At 42.9% G+C, this 24147-nt stretch overlaps 2 protein-coding genes and 1 pseudogene across 10 annotated transcripts in view; 2 read left to right on the top strand and 1 right to left on the bottom strand.

Moving 5' to 3' along the window:
• LOC129556737 (myomegalin-like) overlaps window positions 1-24147 on the top strand; it is a 631881-nt gene that overhangs the window by 251522 nt on the left and 356212 nt on the right.
• Window positions 1-24147, bottom strand: part of LOC129535562 (NBPF family member NBPF4-like) — a 204382-nt gene that overhangs the window by 84096 nt on the left and 96139 nt on the right. The window lies entirely within an intron of this gene.
• Window positions 18173-19292, top strand: LOC148778143 (microtubule-associated protein RP/EB family member 1 pseudogene; annotated as a pseudogene).

The raw sequence follows: 24147 nt of genomic DNA, 5'->3' as shown, positions 1-24147 counted from the left end.
CAGGAACAAGACAAGGGTGCCCACTCTCACCACTACTATTCAACATAGTTCTGCAAGTTTTGGCTACAGCAATCAGAGCAGAAAAAGACATAAAAGGAATCCAAATTGGAAAAGAAGAAGTAAAACTTTCACTGTTCGCTGATGACATGATCCTCTACACAGAAAACCCTAGAGACTCTACCAGAAAACTACTAGAGCTAATCAATGATTACAGTAACATTGCAGGATATAAAATCAACACACAGAAATCCCTTGCATTCCTATACACTAATAATGAGAAAATAGAAAGAGAAATTAAGGAAACTATTCCATTCACTGTTGCAATGAAAAGAATTAAATACTTAGGAATATATCTACCTAAGGAAACAAAAGACTTGTACATAGAAAACTATAAAACACTACTGAAAGCAATCAAGGAGGACACTAATAGATGGAGAAATATACCATGTTCATGGATTGGAAGAATAAATATTGTAAAAATGAGTATACTACCCAAAGTAATTTATACATTCAATGCAATCCCTATCAAGCTACCAAAGATATTTTTCACAGAACTAGAACAAATAATCTCACAATTTGTATGGAAATACAAAAAACCTCGAATAGCCAAAGCAATTTTGAGGAAGAAAAATGGAACTGGGGGAATTAACCTGCCAGACTTCAGGCTCTACTACAAAGCCACAGTCATCAAGACAGTATGGTACTGGCATAAAGACAGAAATATAGATCAATGGAACAAAATAGAAAGCCCAGAGATAAATCCACACATCTATGGACACCTCATCTTTGACAAAGGAGGCAAGAATATCAAATGGAGAAAAGACAGTCTCTTTAACAAGTGGTGCTGGGAAAACTGGTCAGCCACTTGTAAAAGAATGAAACTAGAACATTTCCTAACACCATACACCAAAATAAACTCAAAATGGATTAGAGAGCTAAATGTAAGACCAGAAACTATAAAACTCCTAGAGGAGAACGTAGGCAAAACACTCTCCGACATAAATCACAGCAGGATCCTCCATGACCCACCTCCCGGAATACTGGAAATAAAAGCAAAAATAAACAAATGGGACCTAATTAAAATCAAAAGCTTCTGCACAGCAAAGGAAACTATAAGTAAGGTGAAAAGACAGCCTTCAGAATGGGAGAAAATAATAGCAAATGAAGCAACTGATAAAGGATTAATCTCCAAATTATACAAGCAGCTCCTGCAGCTCAATTCCAGAAAAATAAATGACCCAATCAAAAAATGGGCCAAAGAACTAAACAGACATTTCTCCAAAGAAGACATAAAGATGGCGAACAAACACATGAAAAAATGCTCAACATCCCTCATCATCAGAGAGATGCAAATCAAAACCACAATGAGATACCATTTTACACCTGTCAGAATGGCTGCTATCCAAAAGTCTACATGCAATAAATGCTGGAGAGGATGTGGAGAGAAAGGAACCCTCTTACACTGTTGGTGGGAATGCAAACTAGTACAGCCACTATGGAGAACAGTGTGGAGATTCCTCAAAAAATTGGAAATAGAACTGCCATATGATCCAGCAATCGCACTCCTGGGCATACACACCGAGGAAACCAGAATTGAAAGAGACACGTGTACTCCAATGTTCATTGCAGCACTGTTTATAATAGCCAGGACATGGAAACAACCTAGATGTCCATCTGCAGACGAATGGATAAGAAAGCTTTGGTACATATACACAAAGGAGTATTATTCAGCCATTAAAGAGAATACATTTGAATCAGTTCTAATGAGGTGGATGAAACTGGAGCCTATTATACAGAGTGAAGTAAGCCAGAAAGAAAAGCACCAATACAGTATACTAACACATATATATGGAATTTAGAAAGATGCAAATGATAACCCTGTATACGAGACAGCAAAAGAGACACAGATGTATAGAACAGTCTTTGGGACTCTATGGGAGAGGGTGAGGGTGGGATGATTTGGGAGAATGGCATTGAAACACGTATGTTGTCATATGTGAGACGAATCAATAGTTCAGGGTCAATGCATGTTATAGGATGCTCGGGGCTGGCATGCGGGGATGACCCAGAGGGAGGATAAAGGGAGGAGGGAGGTGGGAGGGGGGTTCAGGAGGGGGAACTTATGTAAACCTGGGGCAAATTCATATCAATGTATGGCAAAACCAACCAATATAATATTGTAAAATAATTTGCCTCCAATAAAAAATAAATTAATTACCTAAAAAAATAAATAAATAAATAAACACCAGTTTGCAATCCACATAGAACTATAGACTCCAGGTAATTTTCAAGGAAAATTTGATTTAGGCACATCTCAGTTTATTAAAAATACTCAGAGAAATTAAACTGTAAAGTGAACTACATTTTTATATTAAATTTTATATTAAATATAAAAACGTCCTTCTAGGTAAGATGGCAGCAGGCTGACAAGCGGCACCCAGAGCACCAAGGCTGAGAGCAATGGTGCCGTGCTGCTGCTGCTGCAGACACGGGGCATGCAGCCAACCTGCCGACGGGCTGCGCAGCATCTCCCGGAGGTGTTGAACTCCCTCCATCCAGGCTGGGCCAGCATCTCCCGGAGGCCTTGAACTCCCTCCATCCAGGCTGGGCCAGCATCTCCCAGAGGCCTTGAACTCCCTCCATCCAGGCTGGGCCAGCATCTCCCGGAGGCACAGAACTCCCTCCATCCAGGCTGGGCCAGCATCTCCCGGAGGCTCTGAACTCCCTCCATCAATTAAGCTCAGCAGTTGTTTCAGTATGCATGTGATACTTAACACCATGCGTATAAAAGCAGTACTAATGACTGAGCGCTTGCTGGCAGTTCGCAGGATGCTGAGTGTTCTACAAATCCTGCAACAGCCCTGTGAAAGAGGCGAGCTACTACCCCCCACTCCCCAGAGCGAGGCTGGGGATGAGGAAGCTGTCCATGACCACAGAGCTGGATCGTAGGGTCCCAGGGCCCATGTTCTCGTAAGCATCTCCAACAGAAGTCATGCACTAAATCTCAGCTATGCTGAACCATTGCTCCTATTCCTGGGTGTGTGAGAGTCATCACACGGGTGTGGCTGCACAGGAGGAGTGTGACAACGGAACAACGAACTAAAAACAGGCCAGCACAAATATGCATGAGAACAAAACATGCTTTCATTTACAGAAAGTTTTAAAATGATGCAAAAAATAAAAAAGTGCATTACCTTTCTGCTTCTGCAAACAAATTCCCAGAAACTTAGTGGCAAAACACAGCATGAATTTCTTATCTCCACAGTCCACGGCTCAGGAGTCCAGGGCAGGGTCACCAGGTGAAGACCAAGCCCTCCTACAGCAGTTGCTCTCAGCCTGCTGACACTCAGAGAGTCCTCTTACCTCATAGGCTGTTGGCAGAATTCATCTCCTTGCAGGACTGGGGGCCGAGCTTCTCTTGGCCACAACCAGGAACAGCTCTCGGCTCAGGAAGGCTGCCTGAGGTTCCTGGCTGGTAGACCTGCTTCTCACCACGTAAGAATGCTTGGTCAGAGAGGCGGGCAGACACCTCTGTCTCTGATCTTAGAACCCTCTGTAGAGCACAGCTAGTTAGGACAGGCCCACTCTAGGATAATCTCCATTCTGGTCAGCTCAGTTGATTAGCGACTGTAACTATGTCTGCAGAAATCTTCTGCCGTAATTGTAGGAGTTTCATCCCATCGCGTCCACAGCTCCTGCTCTCTCAGTGTTCGTCGCCTTCGACTCTCTGCAGCCCCATGGACTGCAGCCCGCCAGGCTCCTCTGTCCATGGGGTTCTCCAGGCAAGAGTACTGGAGTGGGTTGCCATTTCCTTCTCCAGGGGATCTTCCTGACCCAGGGATCAAACCCGCTCTCCTGCACTGCAGGCAGATACTTTACTACTGAACCGCCAGGGAAGCCCCATGTATTCCTTTTACAAGTTCACTCTCAGAGAAGGGGCCACATAAAGGCATGGATCAGTGAGGGTCATCTAGAATTCTACCTGCCACACACATGAAGCCATTTAGAGAATAAGAGCCATGATGAAAACTGAGGAGCCAAGAAGAAACTAGTTATACAGACATAAAAAAGCTAAGAGAAAGTGTTACCTGAGTGTTTCTGAGATGGAAACGTAAAATCATTTCCTCCAAGTTTTGGTGTTTTGTAAGTCACATGCGACGAGCTGACTCACTGGAAAAGACTGATGCTGGGAAGGATTGGGGGCGGGAGGAGAAGGGGACGACAGAGAATGAGATGGCTGGATGGCATCACCGACTCGATGGACATGAGTTTGAGTGAACTCCAGGAGTTGGTGATGGACAGGGAGGCCTGGCGTGCTGTGATTCATGGGGTCGCAAAGAGTCGGACACGACTGAGCGACTGAACTGAACCATAGATATACATTAATGTCATACATTCATGGGGGCAAGGATTTTCTATTAAACGGACACTATGCTCTTTTGACAATTTCCTTGCGGTTTATTCATAGTATGTGGATACTCTGTTAGAAATAGTACAGCAGCTGTTAACAACTGCTCCTTCTAGTCAAGGTGAGGAACACGGACAGGGTTTTACCTCTTGCTTTAAACAAGCAAAAAGACAAAAAAAAAAAACAGGAAAAATGTATAAGCATTTATTTTCCAGGCACTGGACATCAGACAGTGAGGTTCAGTAACCTGGGAGATGGGCAACAGACAAGGAGAGCCCTGAGACTGTCCTAGCTGACTGCCCAGAGAGCTGCCAGGCTGTGGCAAAGGTAGAGGGAACCTGGGCAGAGCCAGGGAGGGGACTCCAGAGATGAGCAGAGGGCTGACCAGCAGATGCTGAGAATGACAGAGACATACCAAGATTAGCCAGAGCATTACAAGATAATCGGACTCAAGAAGAAAGGTACCTGTTTCCACCAGGTGGCAGGGACACCACAGAGCTCACAGGACACTAGGGACATTACTCAGGAGTCTCGTCTCAGCAGGGGGGAATCATGAGTGATGGACTGAACAGGACTTTAGTTCAGACTGACAACTCTTATGAGCAAGAACCCCAAAAGTGTAAAACAGTAAGCTGTTCAAAACCAATGATAAGGAAAATCTTTTCAAAAGGTGGGTGTTAGGGGTAGGGGTGGGGCTTGCAATATCTGAAACAGAAATAAGGATGACAGCAGATTTCTGATCCTAAACAATGCAAGTCAGGAGATGGTGGAACAAGACCTTTAAGAAAAAGCCATCAACTTTAGATTTTGTTCTCAGCAAAAACTTTCAACTATTAAGATTAAAATAGTTTTCAGACCACAAAGTTAACAATTTATATATATAAATGTATATATACACATATCCATCTCCAGGGGATTCCCCACTGGAAGAAACGTTCAAGTCCTGTAGGCAGAAGGAAACAGACTCTAAAAGGGAGAGAAAGAATGTGGAGTAACTGGGACTCACACACACTACTGGGAGGGCAGCAAGATGACACAGCTACTGGAGAAAGCAGTTTGCTAATCTGTGATGTTTGTTAAACATCCACTGACCATATGCTCCACTCAAAAGTGAAATAAAAGCATGTCTGTACAAAGACTTATACAAATGTCCATAGCAGCTTTACCTGTAACAGTCAAAACTGGGCGGAACCCCCACTATACAACAGATTCGGATAAACACATCTTATGCCCTGAAACGGAACACTATCCAGAAACAAAGGAACGAATGACTTATGGATGCACACAGCATAGATGAACCTAAAAATAAGCATGCTGGGAAGAGGACAAATGGCATGGTTCCACTTACAAAGCTCCAAGATCTACGTGTATTAAACATACATGACACATGCATAGTCCATTATAGACTTTCAGAACATGCACACTGACGTGCAGTGGAGGCAGAAGTATGGGGATGCAGGAGCAAGGAGGGGAACAGAGGGGTGTCACAAAGGTGTAAGAGGGGTGATGCAGACATTACTTTGACTGTGCAGTGCATGTCCAATTATGTTAAACCATATAGTTTAAACACAGGTACTTACTTTCCAGTGTTATTCAGATTTCTAAAATACTGTTTTTGAGACTCTAAATAGCTTATAGAGTATGCCCCCTGTGGCCAATAATAATTGTAACACCCAACAAGTAGTTCTATTTTTAAGAAAAACCCAGCTCATCATTCCCAGCTCCATTATTTGCCTCTATGTTATACAACGGGCACAATTTCATACCCACTCTGATGGTTAAAACCCAAAAGACAAGTGTTGGTAAGTATGTAAAAAAAACTGCAGCCCTCATATGCTGCTGATTGCTGTTCAGCTGCTAAGTTGTGTGCAACTCTTAGCAACCCCATGGACTGCAGGATGCCAGGATCTTGTCCTTCATTATCGCCCGGAGTTTGCTCAAACTCCATATCCATTCAGTCCGTGACGCCATCCCACCACCTCATCCTCTGTCACCCCTTTCTCCATCTGCCTTCAATCCTTCCCAGCATCAGGGACTTCTACAATGCATCAGCTCTTCACATCAGGTGGCCAAAGTATTGGAGCTTCAGCATCATTCCTTTCAGTGAATATTCAGGGTTGATTTCCTTTAGTATTTACTGCTTTATCTTCTTGTTGTTCAAGGGATTCTCAAGAGTCTCCTGCACCACAGTTAGAAACCATCAATTCTTCAGCATCAAACCATCAGCCTTCTTTATGGTCCAATTCTCACAACTGTACATGACGACTAGAAAAACCGTATAGCTTTGACTATACGGACTTCTGTGACAAAGTGATGCCTCTGCTTTCTAATCCACTGTCTAGGTCTGCCATAGCTTTTCTTTCAAAGAGCAAGCATCTTTTAATTTCAGAGCTGCAGTCACTGTACGCAATGATTTTGGAGCCCAGTAAACTCTGCCACTGTTTCCACTGTTTCCCCATCTATTTGCCATGAAGTGATGGGACTGGATGCCATGATCTTAGTTTTCTGCATGCTGAGTTTTAAGCCAGGTGTTTCACTCTCCTTTTTCACTTTCATCGAGAGGCTCTTTTGTTGCTCTTTGCTTTCTGCCATAAGGGTGGCGTCATCTGCATATCTGAGGTTATTGATATTTCTCCCAACAGTCTTGATTCCAGCTTTTGATTCATCCAGCCCATCATTTTGCATAACGTCCTCTGCACAGAAGTTAAATAAGTGACCCCACGGACTGTACAGTTCATGGAATTCTCCAGGCTAGAGTACTGGAGTGGGTAGCCTTTCCCTTTTCCAGGGGATCTTCCCAACCTAGGGATTGAACCCAGGTCTCCCACATTGCAGGAGAATTCTTTACCAGCTAAGCCACAAGGGAAGCCCAAGAATACTGGAGTGGGTAGACTATCCCTTTCTCCAGCAGATCTTCCTGTCTGAGGAATTGAACTGGGGTCTCCTGTATTGCAGGTGGATTTTTTACCAACTGAGCTTTCAGGAAAGCCCAGTTGAATAAGCAGGGTGACAATATACAGCCTTGATGTACTCCTTTCCCAATTTGGAACCAGTCCATTGTTCCATGTCTGGTTCTAACTGTTGCTTCTTTACCTGGATACAGGTTTCTCAGGAGGCAGGTCAGATGGTCTGGTATTCCCATCTCTTTCAGAATTCTCCACAGTTTGTTGTGATCCACACAAAGGCTTTAGCACAGTCACTGAAACAGAAGTAAAATGTTTTTCTGGAACTCCCTTGCTTTTTTTGTGTTCCAACGGATGTTGGCCATTTGCTCTCTGGCTTCTCTTGACTTCTGTAAATCTAGCTTGTAAATCTTGAAGTTCTCGGTTCATGTACTGCTAACATCTAGCTTGAAGGATGTTAAGCACAATTATCTTGCCTCGAGAACCCCATGAACAGTACGCTGCAGGCAGGAATGTTAAATGGGGCAGCAGTTCTGGAAAACTGTTTGGCAGCTCCTCAGAATGCTAAATATAGACTTGACATCAGTTCAGTTTAGTTGCTCAGTTGTGTCCGACTCTTTGCGACCCCATGAACCACAGCACGCCAGGCTTCCCTGTCCATCACCAACTCCCGGAGTCCACCCCAAAAATAGGACCCAGCAATTCCACTCCTCAGAATCTACTCAAAGGAAATGAAAACATATAGGCACACAAACTACTGCCCATGAATGTTCACAGCAGCATGATTCATAAGAGCCAAAACACCTATCAAATGGCAAACAGATGAAATGTGGTATATCCATGCCATGGAATATTGCTCATGCTGCTGCTGCTGCTAAGTCACTTCAGTCGTGTCCAACTCTGTGTGATCCCATAGACGGAAGCCCACCAGACTCCCCCGTCCCTGGGATTCTCCAGGCAAGAACACTGGAGTGGGTTGCCATTTCCTTCTCTAATGTGTGAAAGTGAAAAGTGAAAGTCAAGTCGCTCAGTCGTGTCTGACCCTTAGCAACCCCACGGACTGCAGCCTACCAGGCTCCTCCATCCATGGGATTTTCTAGGCAAGAAGGAACAAAGTATTGAAATATGCTTCACGTGTATGAACTTTGAAAACATTTAAGTGAAAGCCAGGCGTAAAAGGCCAAATACGGAATGATTTCATTTACATGAAATGTCCACAACATTCAAATTCAGAGAGACAGAAACAGGCTAGAGGTTGCCTGAGGCCAAGAGGAGAGGAAAGGGAGTGGCTGCGAATAGGTAAGAGGATCCTATTTTGGGGTGGGATGTGCTAAAATTAGACCGTACTTATGATGTATAGAACTTTATTAAAGTCCACTGAACTGTATACTTTACATGGGTATATTTTAGGCTATGTAAAATATCTCCATATAGCATAAAATCAGTAAAATTAAATCTCATACAAAAACAAGAAGGTAAAGATGAAGAAGCAGCCATACATGCTTAATTAAATGTGAAACCTCCTGATTTTTATGTGTTGGCAACTAAACTTTCAGAGGCCCTCCAGGCCCCGGTGGGCAGGCCAGAGGACCCACCCACGCCATCCCACCAGTGGAGCAGGAGCTCGCCAGCGTTCGGGGCCGTGACCCAAAGGGCACAGTTCTCTGACTGCTTCTCTGCAGGAACCCCTCGCGACCATGCTCTCCAATCCTACCAAGGGCCCTTCCCTGCCCGCCTCACAGCGGGTGCCCGCCCCTCCCTCGATCCACTCCCTGCCCTGAGTGCTCCGCCACAGGCAACGCTGGGCCACCGCTCCACGCACATGCTACCTCCTGCTCTGCAGCAAGTTCTCTGGCTCCACCCGAGGCCAGGTTTCAGGCTTGGCTGGCCAGCTCCCACCTCGGGGTGTGTACTTGTCCTCCGTGCCACACCGACACACGAGCACATCACGTATCCCCCCTTTCTCCTTCCAGCTCCGCAGAGCAAAGTCCAGGGTTAGTCTGTGGGGTCTCTCACACACGGCAGGCCCATGCACGGCGATGGAATACGCTTCCCTTGCCCGGAGAGGAGACAGCACTGGAGTGGGGAGGGCAGCGCTGGCAGCACAGACAGGTTGGCAGCACAGACCGTCACATGCTCACTCCAAGGCCACACAAGCAGCCTCGCTCCCTGCGCAGAGACGCAGGGCCCTTCCCCACAGAGAGGGATGCGGCCAGACACAAGCAGGAAATGCCAAGACACAGTTCCAGATGGACCAAAACCACGCCCCTGGGTCGCCACCTGTCTGGAGGAGTCACACTCGGTACCACAGCAGGGAGAGTCTGCTACCCCTTCAGCCTGGAACTACATGAGCAGCAAACGGTCACCCAAAGTATGTCCACAGCTCAAGGGAAAAGAAGCAACAGGAAAGTACCTGGCTTACAAAAACATCTGACTGGTGAATAATTAGCTGCATTTATAAGTTTCCTTTATAAATTTCCAAGGAACCCCAAAAGATTACCTCTAAAAACGATGAATTAGGTCCTCAGATGATAATGGGTCTTTTGCTGTCTTTATTTTTATGTTGATTTTACAATAATTGTTTGTTGTTAGATTGGCTAAATGTTTAGGTATTTGAATTTCCATCTGATGTTAATTTATTACTACACGTTAAATCAAGTACACCCAAGGCAGTTTCACAAGAGCTTCCAATACATTGTTTACTCTGTCTGCCCTTGTTTGAGGGAGCCACACGGGCCTCTTTTCTCCCTATTGTTATGGAAGACAACCTTGCAGAAAGATATTTTTTCCCCTCAAGATTGTTCATCTTTTGTGTTAGCAATCTGTCTTTGAGGAAAGATAGAATAAGGCTGATATTTAGGTATATCAAGTGATTCAGTGCAAGCATGGCTCAAAACCATGATCAATATTCTCATGTTTTTAGGACTCTTTTCAGTCATAAATATCTTTCGTCTAAGAAAGAAATAACTCTCCTTTCGGTCAACAGTCCCTGCAGTCAATATGAAGTCAGCAGCAGCCATACCAGCACAGCAGGCCCGGGTACACAGAGGTGTTTTCACTGGAGGGCCAAGGCAGGATGGTGCCCTGAAACCCAAGTGCTTTACTCAGAGAAGAAAAACTGCAAAGGGAATATAAATACACCAAACAGCAACAATGGGGAGAAGTTCATTATTCTGAAGCATTAGCGTCATTTGCATTAACAATTATCTCACATCTTACTTTTTTCCTCTCAGCTTCACCAAAAAATGAAAGACTGATTTTTATTATTTGAAAATAAATGTGTAACAACCTTTTACAAATTACAATCTAAATAGATTGCAGAGGTTGTAAGAAAAAGGAACTTTTAAAAAGCACACAAATGTTTTAAGAAGTTAACACTAGCAAAATACATCCAGTATTACATTACTTATAATGTAATCTTTTAAACGCCTGCCAGCTACCTATCGGAAGAGGAAAGTTGTCATCAATACTCTGTACTGAGTTAACAGGAATCACAACCCTGGAAAGGTCTTGTTTAAACAAATTCACCAGTAACACACCCCCTTTCTCATCAGCTCAGTCACAAAACCCATGCACAGGGCTGCTGCAAGACCACCAGTGGGGGGCAGTCCTGAGCACACAGTCAGCAAGAGGCCTGTAGGACATGGCCCACTGCTAGTCACCATCATAAGGACCCTTTGTGTCCTTTGTAAACAGTCTTCCAAAACTCGTGATAGAAAAGGAACCGTTTAAAACGAATGTTAAAAAGAAGCCTCCCCTGTCCTGAGTGGGCCAGCACGTCACCTCAGCAGCCGTGATTACGTGCTGAGTCGTCTCTGCTCCCGTTCTTTGCAGGCCATGTTTTGTCGACAGGCACAGTGCCTCTGCCTCCTACAAAATGCCGGCATGCAGTATAAATTAAAGAGAAAGCCACCTGGCTACACTTTCCATATTTGTTTTAATTTTAAAGATTGAGGCTGTTGGAAGATAAACTGGTCCTTAAAATATTTTGCCAAAGAATCTACTGAAACAATTTTTGCGTGTGTCCACATCACCACGAAGTACTGTGAGCTTTATCACAAAGATCTGATGACACTTAGAGACTGTCCTTAGTGTGTAAACAGAAAGAGAGAAATTTTTTTTTTTTTTTTTTGCTGTGCTGCACGGCATGTGGGATCCTAGTTCCCTGACCAGGGATCTAACCCATGCCCGCTGCACTGGAAGCACGGAGTCGTAACCACGGGGTCACCAAGGAGGCCTGAAAGGAAATACTTTCCTTAACAGTCTCAGAGATGCTCACTCTGAGAAGAGTCTGCATACTGGCAAGGAGCCAACATCCTCGTGCTGACATCTGGACTGAGCGCCTGCATCTTTGTCCGTCATTTCATCAGAAGTCCGTTTCACTCAAACCAGACAGAGATGGGAGTAACACAAAGGTGACTGACGTGAAACACAATGTCTTTGGTGGAGACGCCACCAAGATCTGGGTCATCAGGAACTGGGGACGAGGTCCTATCCCCTAGGAAACGGAGCCCCACGGGTAATAGTGCCGTACCTGCAACCCCCACCTGTAAAACACAGCCCACAGGCTGGCCCTGTCATGGCACCACAGGACCTCAGAGGTGCAAAAGCAGGACTGAAGTCACGATGATCAAATCTTAAGAAATCTGCTGGAGTGCCACCCCACCAAAATGTTCTCCATACAACAGGCCAGGCCGCCAGCCAAACCCACGGAGTGGTCCCACTGGAAACGATCATCTCCAGAGAGCATCTTCTCTCCTCACACCGGTGTCACACACAAACACTGCCATGTGGCACTGTGGAGCGCCAGAAGTCAAGTCCTACCAGAACTCAGCAGTGGCTGCACAGGGACCTGTCAGTGGAAGGATGCTTTCTTCAGAAGTTGCAGCTCCTAGAGATGTCACTGTGTCAGATAAGTGTACGTGTGTGCATGCTCAGTAGTGTCTGACTCTACGACTCTACGGACCGCAGCCAGCCAGGCTCCTCTGTCCATCGGATCTGCCAGACAAAAATACTGGAGCATACTCCGGAACCCTGTTTTCAGGGAAGACCATGAGACCCAGTTCTCAGCAGACTGTATCAATACTCGGCCTCTGCCAGAGCTGTTTCCCTCCTCTGGCTTTCAAGTTCTTGGGTTCTTTGACAAGTGGGTCTTTTGCATCTACTTTCAAAAACCCAAATACCTTGTGGAGAGCTGAAGGCACCTGAAGCCTGGGCAGCCTGGTAGACAGGAGGTGGCCATACTTCAGAGCCAGTCCTCAGCAGGCCACCAGGCAGGCCTAGTAACTAGGAAGGTCTCCTCCCAGCACTGAGCCCTGTGCACAGAGCTGCCCCAGGACCAGGCAGTGAAGAGGGCACCTTGCAGGCTGCTGCATTTTTACTTCCAACAGCCCCTTATGAGAGAAGAATGGTTATTCCTGCTTTATTGAAATGAATACTGAAATGGACAGGCTAATTTTCCCAAATCACAGGCTGAGCTGTACCCTCAACTAAGATCCACAATATTAGCATAGGTGAAATGAAACTCAGAGGAAGACATGTAATATTAAGACCCTAAAAGAAGATACTCAAAATTACCAGCCACTCCTTTAAAAACAAGGATACCCACCTAAGATGAATGTCTCTCCTAAGGATAACTAGCAAAAATGTCTCAATGACTGTATCCTATGACAACTCCCTAAAGCCTTAGAAGTTCTTCCAAAATGATGAAGGTGCATTCACTACCAGAGAAGGCAACGGCAAGCCACTCCAGTACTCTTGCCTAGAAAATCCCATGGATGGAGGAGCCTGGTAGGCTGCAGTCCATGGGGTCGCTAAGGGTCGGACACGACTGAGCGACTTCACTTTCACTTTTCACTTTCACACGTTGGAGAAGGAAATGGCAACCCACTCCAGTGTTCTTGCCTGGAGAATCCCAGGGACAGGGGAGCCTGGTGGGCTTCCGTCTATGGGGTCACACAGAGTCGGACACGACTGAAGTGACTTAGCAGCAGCAGCAGCAGCATTCACTACACGCAGAGGAAAACACCTGTGTGTCATGAAGCCTATTGAGCAACAGAGCACAAGCTGACACTTGCTCAGGGTACTCCCAATTATAATTTTCAGATGGAGGATACAGGAACAGAAATCAGAAATAAAGGCTGTCTTTTTCCTTCCATTTTCAAAAAAAGTTAACCTAATCTTAATCTCTTGTTTTAATTGAATGTGGAAAATTATGATATTTACATCATCACTCTGTAATCTGTTATGTTGCTGCAAAAGTAATTGTGGTTTGGTATTGCTGAACTTTGCCGTTTGATATTGGAATACATTCTAAATAAATGCTGTTTATGTTATACATCAATTTAAGGCACATTTCTTGCTTTTTGGTTTTTTTGCTAATGACTTATTACTCGTTGTGTATTTTGTATTTATTTCAAACTAGGGAAACGATGCTAGACAAAAAGCAAATTCAAACAATATTCTTATTCAAGTTCAAAATGGGTTGTAAAGCAGTGGAGACAACTCACAACATCAAAAACACATTTGCCCAGGAACTGCTAATGAACGTACAGTGCACTGTTGATTGAAGAAGTTTTGCAAAGGAGACAAGAGCCTTGAAGATGAGGAACATAGGGCTGGCCACCAGAAGTGGACAATGACCAACTGAGGGCAAACCTCAAAGCTGATCCTCTAACAACTACACCAGAAGTGGCCAAAGAGCTCAACGTCTGCCGTTCTATGTTCATTCGGCATTTGAAACAAACTGGAAAGGTGAAAAAGCTCAGGAGTGGGTGCCTCATGAGCTGACGGCAAATCCAACAAAAACTGGTCATTTTGAACTGGTCAAAATCAAACTCACACGGCCATCTTCTGTTACTCTACGCAATAACAATGAGCCATTTCTCGAGTGGATTGTGATGTGCAACAAAAGGTGGATTTTTTTTTTTTTTTGGACAACCGGCAGTGACCAGCTCAGTGGCTGCACCGAGAAAAAGCTCCAAAGCATTTCCCAAAGCCAAAGCTGCACTACAAAAAGATCATGGTCACTGTTTGGTGGTCTGCTGCCAGTCTAACCCACTACACTTTTCTGACTTCTGGAGAAACCATTACATCTGAGATTTATGCTCAGCAAATCGAGAGATGCACCAAAAACTGCAATGCCTGCAGCCAGCACTGGTCAACAAAAAGAGCCCAATTCTTCTCCACAACAACGCCCAACCACATGTCACACAAGCAACATTTCAAAAGTTGAACGAACTGGGCTATGAAGTTTTGCTTCGTTCACTATATTCCCCCAACCTCTCGCCAACCAACTACCACTTCTACAAGAGTCTCAACAACTTTTTACAGGATATATGCTTCCACAACCAGCAGGAGGCAGAAAATGCTTTCCAAGACTTTGTTGAATCCTGAAGTACAGATTTTTACAATACAGGAATACACAAACTTATTTCTCACTGGCAAAAATGTGTTGACTGCAATGGTCCATATTTTAATTAATGAAGATGGGTTTAAGTCTAGTTAAAATGATTTAAAATTCATGGTCTAAAACCACAATTACTTAACACTAAAGGCTTCCCTGGTGGCTCAGATGGTAAAGCATCTGCCTACAAAGTGGGAGACCCGGGTTCGATCCCTGGGTCAGGAAGATCTCCTGGAGTAGGAAATGGCAACCCACTCCAGTACTCTTGCCTGGAAAATCCCATGGACGGAAGAGCCTGGTAGGCTACAGTCCATGCGGTCACAAAGAGTCGGACACGACTGAGCGCCTGTCTTGAACTTGGAAGGTACTTAAGTCATCCTAATCATTCTAACAGATTCAGTTCAGTCGCTCAGTCGTGTCCGACTCTTTGCAACCCCATGAATCACAGCACGCCAGGCCTCCCTGTCCATCACCAACTCCCGGAGTTCACTCAAACTCATGTCCACAGAGTCGGTGATGCCATCCAGCCATCTCACTCTCTGTCGTCCTCTTCTCCTCCTGCTCCCAACCTTTCCCAGCATCAGAGTCTTTTCCAGTGAGTCAACTCGTCACATGAGGTGGCCAAAGTATTGCAGTTTCAGCTTTAGCATCAGTCCTTCCAATGAACACTCAGGATTGATCTCCTTTAGAATGGACTGGTTGGATCTCCGTGCAGTCCAAGGGACTCTCAAGAGTCTTCTCCAGCACCACAGTTCAAAAGCATCAATTCTTCGCCGCTCAGCTTTCTTCACAGTCCAACTCTCACATCCATACATGACCACCGGAAAAACCATAGCCTTGACTAGACGGACTTGGTTGGCAAAGTAATGTCTCTGCTTTTTAATATGCTATCTTGGTTGGTCATAACTTTCCTTCCAAGGAATAAGTGTATTTTAATTTCATGGCTGCAATCACCATCTGGAGTGATTCTGGAGCCCCCAAAAATGAAGTCTGACACTGTTTCCACTGTTTCCCCATCTATTTCCCATGAAGTGATGGGACCAGATGCCATGATCTATAGGGCCTTCAATATCCCGTTTCAACATTTCTGTCTAGATCACCTAGATAGAAAATCAGTGAAGAAATATGGGACTTAAACTACACATGAGACCAGATGACCCTAATAGACATATACAAAATATCCCACTCAACAGAAGCAGAATATACATTCTTCGTAAGTAGACATAAAACATTTTCCAGAACAGATCATATGTTAGGGCGAAAAACGAGTCTTAACAAATTTAAGAACACTGAATTCACATCAAGCATCTTTTCTAACCACAATGGTGTGAAACTAGGAGTCAATTACAAGAAGAAAATGCAAAGTTCACAAATATGTGGAAATTAAACAACATACTTCTCAACAAATGAGTCAAAGAGGAAATCAAAAGAAATAAAGTATCTTGAGATAAACGAAAATGGAAACACAACTTAACAAAATTTATGGAGTGCAACAATTCTGAGAGGGAAATTTATAGCTCTCAACACTTACCTTAAGGAAAAAAGACAATAACAACCTACTTTTACATTTCAAGAAGCAGAAAAAGAACAAACTAAGTCCAAAGTTAGAAGGAAGAAAACATACATATCAGAGCAGAAATAGTAACTAGGGACTAAAGAGATTAATAAAAAAGGGGAAACTAAGATCTGTTTTTTTAGACTTGCCAAAAAGAAGTAGACTCAAAAGTTTAATGAGGAGACATTATGACTGATACCAGAGAAATACAAAGGGTAAGAGACTATTATGAACAATGAAACAAAAAACTGAACAATTGATTCCGATTACTGGAAACATACAATCTATCAGGATAGCATCACGAAACAATAGAAAGCCTGAAGAAACCAATTACTGGGGGAGGAGATTACATCAGTAACCAAAAACTTATCATCAGAGAAATGTCCAGGACAAGATGGCCTCACTAGTGAATTTTACAGAACGAATAACAGTCTTTTTCAAATTGTGCCAAAAAACTGAAGAAGAGAAAACATCTCCTCATTTTACGAGGCAAGCATTACCCTGATACCAAAGTCAGACAAGGACTCTGAAAGTAAAGGAAATTAACAACCAATATCCCTGATGAACACTGATGCAAAAATCCTCAACAAAGTATTATCAAACTGAATCCAAAAACACACTGAAAGAATGACTCACCATGATTCAGTTCAGTTCAGTTCAGTCGCTCAGTCGTGTCCGACTCTCCGCGACCCCATGAACCACAGCACGCCAGGCCTCCCTGTCCATCACCAACTCCCGGAGTACACTCAAACTCATGCCCACAGATTCGGTGATGCCATCCAGCCATCTCATTCTCCGTCGTCCCCTTCTCCTCCCGCCCCCAACCCTTCCCAGCATCAGTCTTTTCCAGTGAATCAACTCGTCGCATGAGGTGGCCAAAGTATTGCAGTTTCAGCTTTAGCATCAGTCCCTCCAATGAACATCCAGGATTGATCTCCTTTAGAATGGACTGGTTGGATCTCCTTGCAGTATAAGGGACTCTCAAGAGTCTTCTCCAACACCACAGTTCAAAAGCATCGATTCTTCGGCGATCAGCTTTCTTCACAACTCTCACATCCATACATGACCACTGGAAAAACCATTGCCTTGACTAGACGGACCTTGGTTGGCAAAGTAATGTCTCTGCTCTTTAATATACTATCAAGGTTGGTCATAACTTTCCTTCCAAGGAGCAAGCGTCTTTTAATTTCATGGCTGCAATCAGCATCTGCAGTGATTTTGGAGCCCAAAAAAATAAAGTCTGACACTGTTTCCACTGTTTTTCCATCTATTTCCCATGAAGTGATGGGACCAGATGCCATGATTAGGTGGGGGTTATTCCAGGGGTGCAAGCATGTTTCAATATATGCAAATCCATGTGGACCACAATAACAAGAGGAATTTCAACAGATAAAGAAAAAGCATTTGACAAAATCCAACTTCCTTTTATGATATGATAAAACCCTCAACAAACTAGTTACAGTAGCAACGCATCTTAATATAGTAAAGTCCACATATGACAAGCCTATAGCTAACATCAGATTCGATGAGAAAAGCTGAAAGCTTTTCTTCGAAGATCAGAAACAAGCAAAGAATGCCCACTCTCATCCCTTTTATTCAACATAGTACTGGAACTTCTAGAAAGAGTAATTAGCTAGAAATAAAGGATATCCAAATTAGAAAGGAAGATGTAAAATTTTCTATTTGAAGAGGATATCAGAAAGATTCCACCAAATAACTGAGAATAAATGATTTCAGTAAAGTTTCAGGATACAAAATCAATTTAAAAAATCAGCTGCATTTATAAACATCAACAATGAACTACGAGAAAGAGAAATTAAAAAAAAAAAATCCCATTTATAGCTTTACGTCGGCGCGTAAGGGGGGGTTGCGTGTGAGGTCATCGCGCGAGCGGGCGGGCGGGGTCAGGCGGTTTGAACGAGACGAAGACGGAACCGGAGCCGGAAGATGGCAGTGAACGTGTACTCAACGTTGGTCACCAGTGATAACCTCAGTCGACATGACATGTTGGCCTGGATCAATAAGTTTCTGCAGTTGAATCTGACAAAAATCGAACAGTTGTGCTCAGGGGCTGCCTATTGTCAGTTTATGGACATGTTGTTCCCTGGCTCCATTGCCTTGAAGAAAGTGAAATTCCAAGCTAAGCTAGAACATGAATACATCCAGAACTTCAAAATACTTCAAGCAGGTTTTAAGAGGATGGGTGTTGACAAAATAATTCCTGTGGACAAATTAGTAAAAGGAAAGTTTCAGGACAATTTTGAATTCGTTCAGTGGTTCAAGAAGTTTTTTGATGCAAACTATGATGGAAAAGAGTATGACCCTGTAGCTGCCAGACAAGGTCAAGAAACTGCAGTGGCCCCCTCCCTTGTTGCTCCCGCTCTGAACAAACCGAAGAAACCTCTCAGCTCTAGCAGTGCAGCTCCACAGAGGCCCATTGCAACACACAGAACTACTGCAACCCCTAAGGCTGGCCCGGGTGTGGTGCGGAAGAATCCTGGTGTAGGGAATGGAGATGACGAAGCAGCTGAATTGATGCAGCAGGTCAATGTATTGAAGCTTACTGTTGAAGACTTGGAGAAGGAGAGAGACTTCTATTTTGGAAAGCTGAGGAACATTGAGTTGATTTGCCAGGAGAACGAGGGGGAGAACAACCCTGTGCTGCAGAGGATCGTGGACATTCTCTACGCCACAGACGAAGGCTTCGTGATACCTGATGAAGGGGGCCCACAGGAGGAACAGGAAGAGTATTAATAGCCTGAACCAGCTGAGCAACATCCGAATTCTTCACTCCAAATCATGTGCTTAACTGTAAAATACTCCCTTTTATTATTCTTAGAGGACTCACTGGTTTCTTTTCATAAGCAAAAAGTACCTCTTCTAAAAGTGCACTTTGCAGAAGTTTCACTCCTTTTCCAATAAGTTTGAGTTAGGAGCGTTTACCTTGTAGCAGAGCAGTATTAACATCTAGTTGGTTCACCCAGGGAACAAAGAGGCTGACCATGGGGCTCACTTTGTGGATGCTGGTAGCACTGATAGTTGGAGAAGGTGGAGACCTCAGTAGAGAAATGTAGAGACTGATTTGAATTTTAAGTTAATGTGAAATCTTGGCAGAGAACGTTTTAATAAATAAATGCCTTAAGAGTATTTAAAAGATGCTTCCATATTTCAAAATATAAGATGTGTGTTTGACATTGTGTCTGGGAAGGAAGGGCTGGAACCTGGAGCCTTTGGGACCTGCTGTTCCCAGCCTTCGCAGGACTGCTTGATCCTCATAAGCCCAGACGTTGGCCCAAAAGCAAAATTTGAAGTTATTTTGTAAGCCATTTTGATGTCCTTGACCAATAGCATGCCTGCTAAGCAAGAGGCGTTGTTGCCTGGATGAATAGAGGGTGTGTTTCAGGCCTGAGACGTCTGAGTCAAAGAGCTTGATTTTCATTGAGCATTTCTCTGGTGATTTTTCCAGTTATCCGTGTTAATTCTGTGTTCTGTGTGTGTGTGTTTTTTTTTTTTTGGAAATGAGGTGTGTCCAGTTTTTAAACCTAACAACTACTTTTGGGGACTTGCCCACATCTCTGGGATTTGAATGGGGGCTGTGTCCCGTTTTACTGTCTTTTAAGTTTACATTTAACATGTTCCTTTTCTCTGTTCCCCTTGCCCTCTGGGGACTCCTCTTTGGCTCCTTAAAATTTGCTGCTGCTTAGAGTGGAAGTTCAGCAGGCAGGTGATCATACTGCAAGTTCTTTCTGAACCTCTGGCAAAGGGAGTAAGGCCACCACTCCCTTGGGATCTGCAAGGCTGGGTGTTTTCGGTACCTGCTGTCCACAGCCCTCCACTGTTATCGGAATACTTTGCCAGTGCACTAATCTCTTTGGAGATAAAAATGTTAGCGTGTTACTAAATGTTAATTTTCTTTTGCAGAAAATATAGTACCATGTCTGAATTAATTATTAATATTTAAAATACTTCATTCCTTAACTCCCTCATTTGCTTTGCTCACAGCCGACTAAGTTCCTTTGTTTGGCAGAATTCTGCAACATGTGTGTCACCCACTACTGAGATTGTTCAGCCCCTGATGTATTTGTATTGATTTGTTTCTGGTGGTAGCTTGTCCTGAAATGTGTGTAGCAAGCAGGTGTTTTATGATGAAATTGTTGTGTAGTGCATGCTCTGTGTGGAATTCAGAGGAAAACCCAGATTCAGTGACTAACAATGCCAAAAAATGCAAGTAACTAGCCATTGTTCAAATAACAGTGGTGCTATTTCTCTTTTGTGGCCTTTCAGACTTTTGTTGCCCTAAAATTCCATTTTGTTGGGAACCCATTTTCCACCTGGTCTTTCTTGACAGGGTTTTTTTCTACTTTTAAACAGTTTCTAAATAAAATTCTGTATTTCAAGAAAAAAAAAATCCCATTTATAATATCATCAAAAAGAATAAAATACCAAGGAATACACTTAACCAAGGGGGTCAAAGATCTATACATTGAAAACTACAAGGCACTGAGAAATGAAATAAAAGAAAAGATACAGATGAAAAGGTATCAGTATTCATCAGTCGGAAAATTTAGTATTGTTAAAATGTCCATACTACCCAAAGCAATCTATTGATACAATGCAATCCCTTTCAAAAATCTAATGGTATTTTTCACAGAAATAGAAAACATTCTAAAATTTTCATAGAATCACAAAAGATTCCAAAAAGCCAACACAATCTTAAGAACAAAGCTAGAGGCATCACATGTCTGGATTTCAAACTATATTACAAAGCAAGAGTAATCTAAACAGTATGGTATCAGTATAAAAACTGAATAGAGAATCAGAAATAAACCTATACATATGTGGTCAATTGATTTTCAACAATGGAGCCAATAATTTACAGTGGAGAAGAGACAGTCCCTCCAGGAAATGAGATTGAGAAAACTGGACAGCCATATGCAATAGAATAAAACTGGACCCCTACCTTACATCATATACAAAAATCGACTCAAAGTGGATTAAACACTTTAACATCAGACCTGAAACCATAAAATTCCAAGAAGAAAATACAGGTGGTAAGCTTCCGATGTCAGCCTAGGCAATGCCTTTCTGACACCAAATGCACACAATCAACAACCGGGACTACGTCAAACTACAAAGCTGCACAGCAAATGGAACAACACAATGGAAAGGCAACCTACTGAGCGGAAGAGAATATTTGCAAACCACACATCCAATACAGGTCACGATGAAAAATACCCAAGGCACTCATACAACAGCAAAAAGCAAGACAAAAAATACCCAAATAACCAGTTTAACAAGAGGCAAAGAAACTAAATAGACTTTTCCAAAGATGACATACAAATGGCCAACAAATCTGTGAGAAGATGGTCAACATCACTAATCATCAGAGAAATGTAAATCAAAACCACCATGCATTATCACCTGATAGCTGTTAGGATGTCCAGGACGCCAAAAAGACAAGAGGTAACAATTGCTGGCACAGGTATGGAGAAAGGGAGCCCTCGTGCACAGCTGGTGAGACTGTAAGCTGTTACAGCCGGCATGGAGAACAGTGTGGGGGTTCCTCAAGAAAAAGAGAGAGCTACCACATGATCCAGCAACTCCACTTCTGAGTACATAACCAGAGGAAATGGAATCATCGAAGTCACACCGGTACTCCCTGTTTGCTGCTCCATTATTCACAACAGCCAAGACATGGAAACAACCTAAATGTCCAATAAGGGATAAGCAGGCAGAATGTGTGTGTGTGTGTGTGTGTGTGTGTGTGTGTGTGTGTGTATATATATATATGAATGCAGTGGAATATTATTTTTATATACAATAACAGGAAAAAAGAAGGAAATCCTGACATTTGCCACAACACGGTTGAACCTGGAAGGCCTTACACTAAGTGAAATGAACAAGATAAAGATAAAGCCTGCCTGCCTATTACACTTGAAGTTATTTTATGAATAAGGTCTGAGGATCTCATGGTGACTATAGTTGCCAGCACTTATATATCTGAAATTTGCTGGAGTAGAACTTAAATGTTCTCTCACACAAACACATAGCTAAATACATGAGCTGAAGGATGTGCTAATAGAGAGTGGAATACTCTCATGATGCATATGTATTCATATATCAAGTCATACACTGCATATTTTAAATACCTTACAGTACATCACTTGTACTTCAGTAAGCTGGTAGGAAAGACAGTCATGAATGAACCACCCCCTTACAGTAGGGAGGCTGCCCAGAACAGGCCAAACCTCAGCAATGGTTCTCACTGAGAGCAGCATGATTTTCACATGCCTAACCCATGAAAGTGTCTTTATGTACTCTAAAAGGTCTTTTAAAGTGATATTGTCCCCACCATGGGTCAAGAAGCAATTTCAAACTATTTGCTAAAACTTTAGCACGTGAATTCTCTAAGTGAAGATAATAGTCACAAATAAATAACTATCACAGGGGACAGATTATCACTTACAAATTCAATCAATCCCAAGACTTCAGGGAATGCTTGCTTTACTTACTTGTTGGGGTCACATGACATTTTGCTCTTGGTATGCCACTGCAAAACTAAGTATAGGAATGGGCTAGAACTTTTTGCCTCCTTCAAAATGACTTAGGATTGCTTAAAGATAAGAAAATTTAACTATCAAAATTATAAAACCACCTAGTATGGATCCAAAGAAAACAGTCTCAATCTAATGGTCTGGCAATAATTTTTATTATAATAAATTTAAAAGTAGATTTTATACTCTTAAAATATGCATTTATCAGGTACTGTAAAAAATAATATGGTCAAGGATTAGACAATAAACTACAAAACAGCATGCAGTTTTTTCTTCTTAATCTTTGTAAAACATGTATAGCACTCATAAGCAGAGAAATGCAAATCAAAACCACAATGAGATACCATTTCACACCAGTCAGAATGGCTGCTATCCAAAAGTCTACATGCAATAAATGCTGGAGAGGGTGTGGAGAGAAGGGAACCCTCTTACACTGTTGGTGGGAATGCAAACTAGTACAGCCACTATGGAGAACAGTGTGGAGATTCCTCAAAAAACTGGAAATAGAACTGCCATATGATTCAGCAATCGCACTCCTGGGCATACACACTGAGGAAACCAGAATTGAAAGAGACACGTGTACTCCAATGTTCATTGCAGCACTGTTAATAATAGCCAGGACATGGAAGCAACCTAGATGTCCATCTGCAGACAAATGGATAAGAAAGCTTTGGTACATATACACAATGGAGTATTACTCAGCCATTAAAAAGAATGCATCTGAACCAGTTCTAATGAGGTGGATGAAACTAGAGCCTATTATACAGAGTGAAGTAAGCCAGAAAGTAAAACACCAATACAACATACTAATGCATACATATGGAATTTAGAAAGATGCAATGATAACCCTGTATACAAGACAGCAAAAGAGACACAGATGTATAAAACAGTCTTTGGGACTCTGTGGGAGAGGGTGAGGGTGGGATGGTTTGGGAGAATGGCACTGAAACATGTATATTATCATACGTGAAACGAATCGCCAGTCCAGGGTCGATGCATGTTACAGGATGCTCGGGGCTGGTATGCGGGGATGACCCAGAGGGAGGATAAAAGGAGGAGGGAGGTGGGAGGGGGGTTCGGGAGGGGGAACTCATGTACACTTGGGGCGGATTCATGTCAATGTATGGCAAAACCAACCAATATAATATTGTAAAATAATTAGCCTCCAATAAAAAGAAAAATAAAAATAAATAAACTCAAAAAAATAAAAATAAAAAACATGTATAGCCAAAAGTAGAGCAATTCAAAAAACTTGTTTAACAATTTGGATGAAAATAAAGATGAGTTTCAACGAAACCTTTAAAAAATTTGTGAAAATGAAA

Source organism: Moschus berezovskii, chromosome 4, assembly GCF_049115385.1.
Source record: "Moschus berezovskii isolate FMDL1 chromosome 4, NW_MosBer_1.0, whole genome shotgun sequence".
Lineage (NCBI taxonomy): Eukaryota > Metazoa > Chordata > Mammalia > Artiodactyla > Moschidae > Moschus > Moschus berezovskii.
The sequence above is the reverse complement of the archived record's forward strand: the minus strand, read 5'-3'. Positions and strand labels throughout refer to the sequence as shown.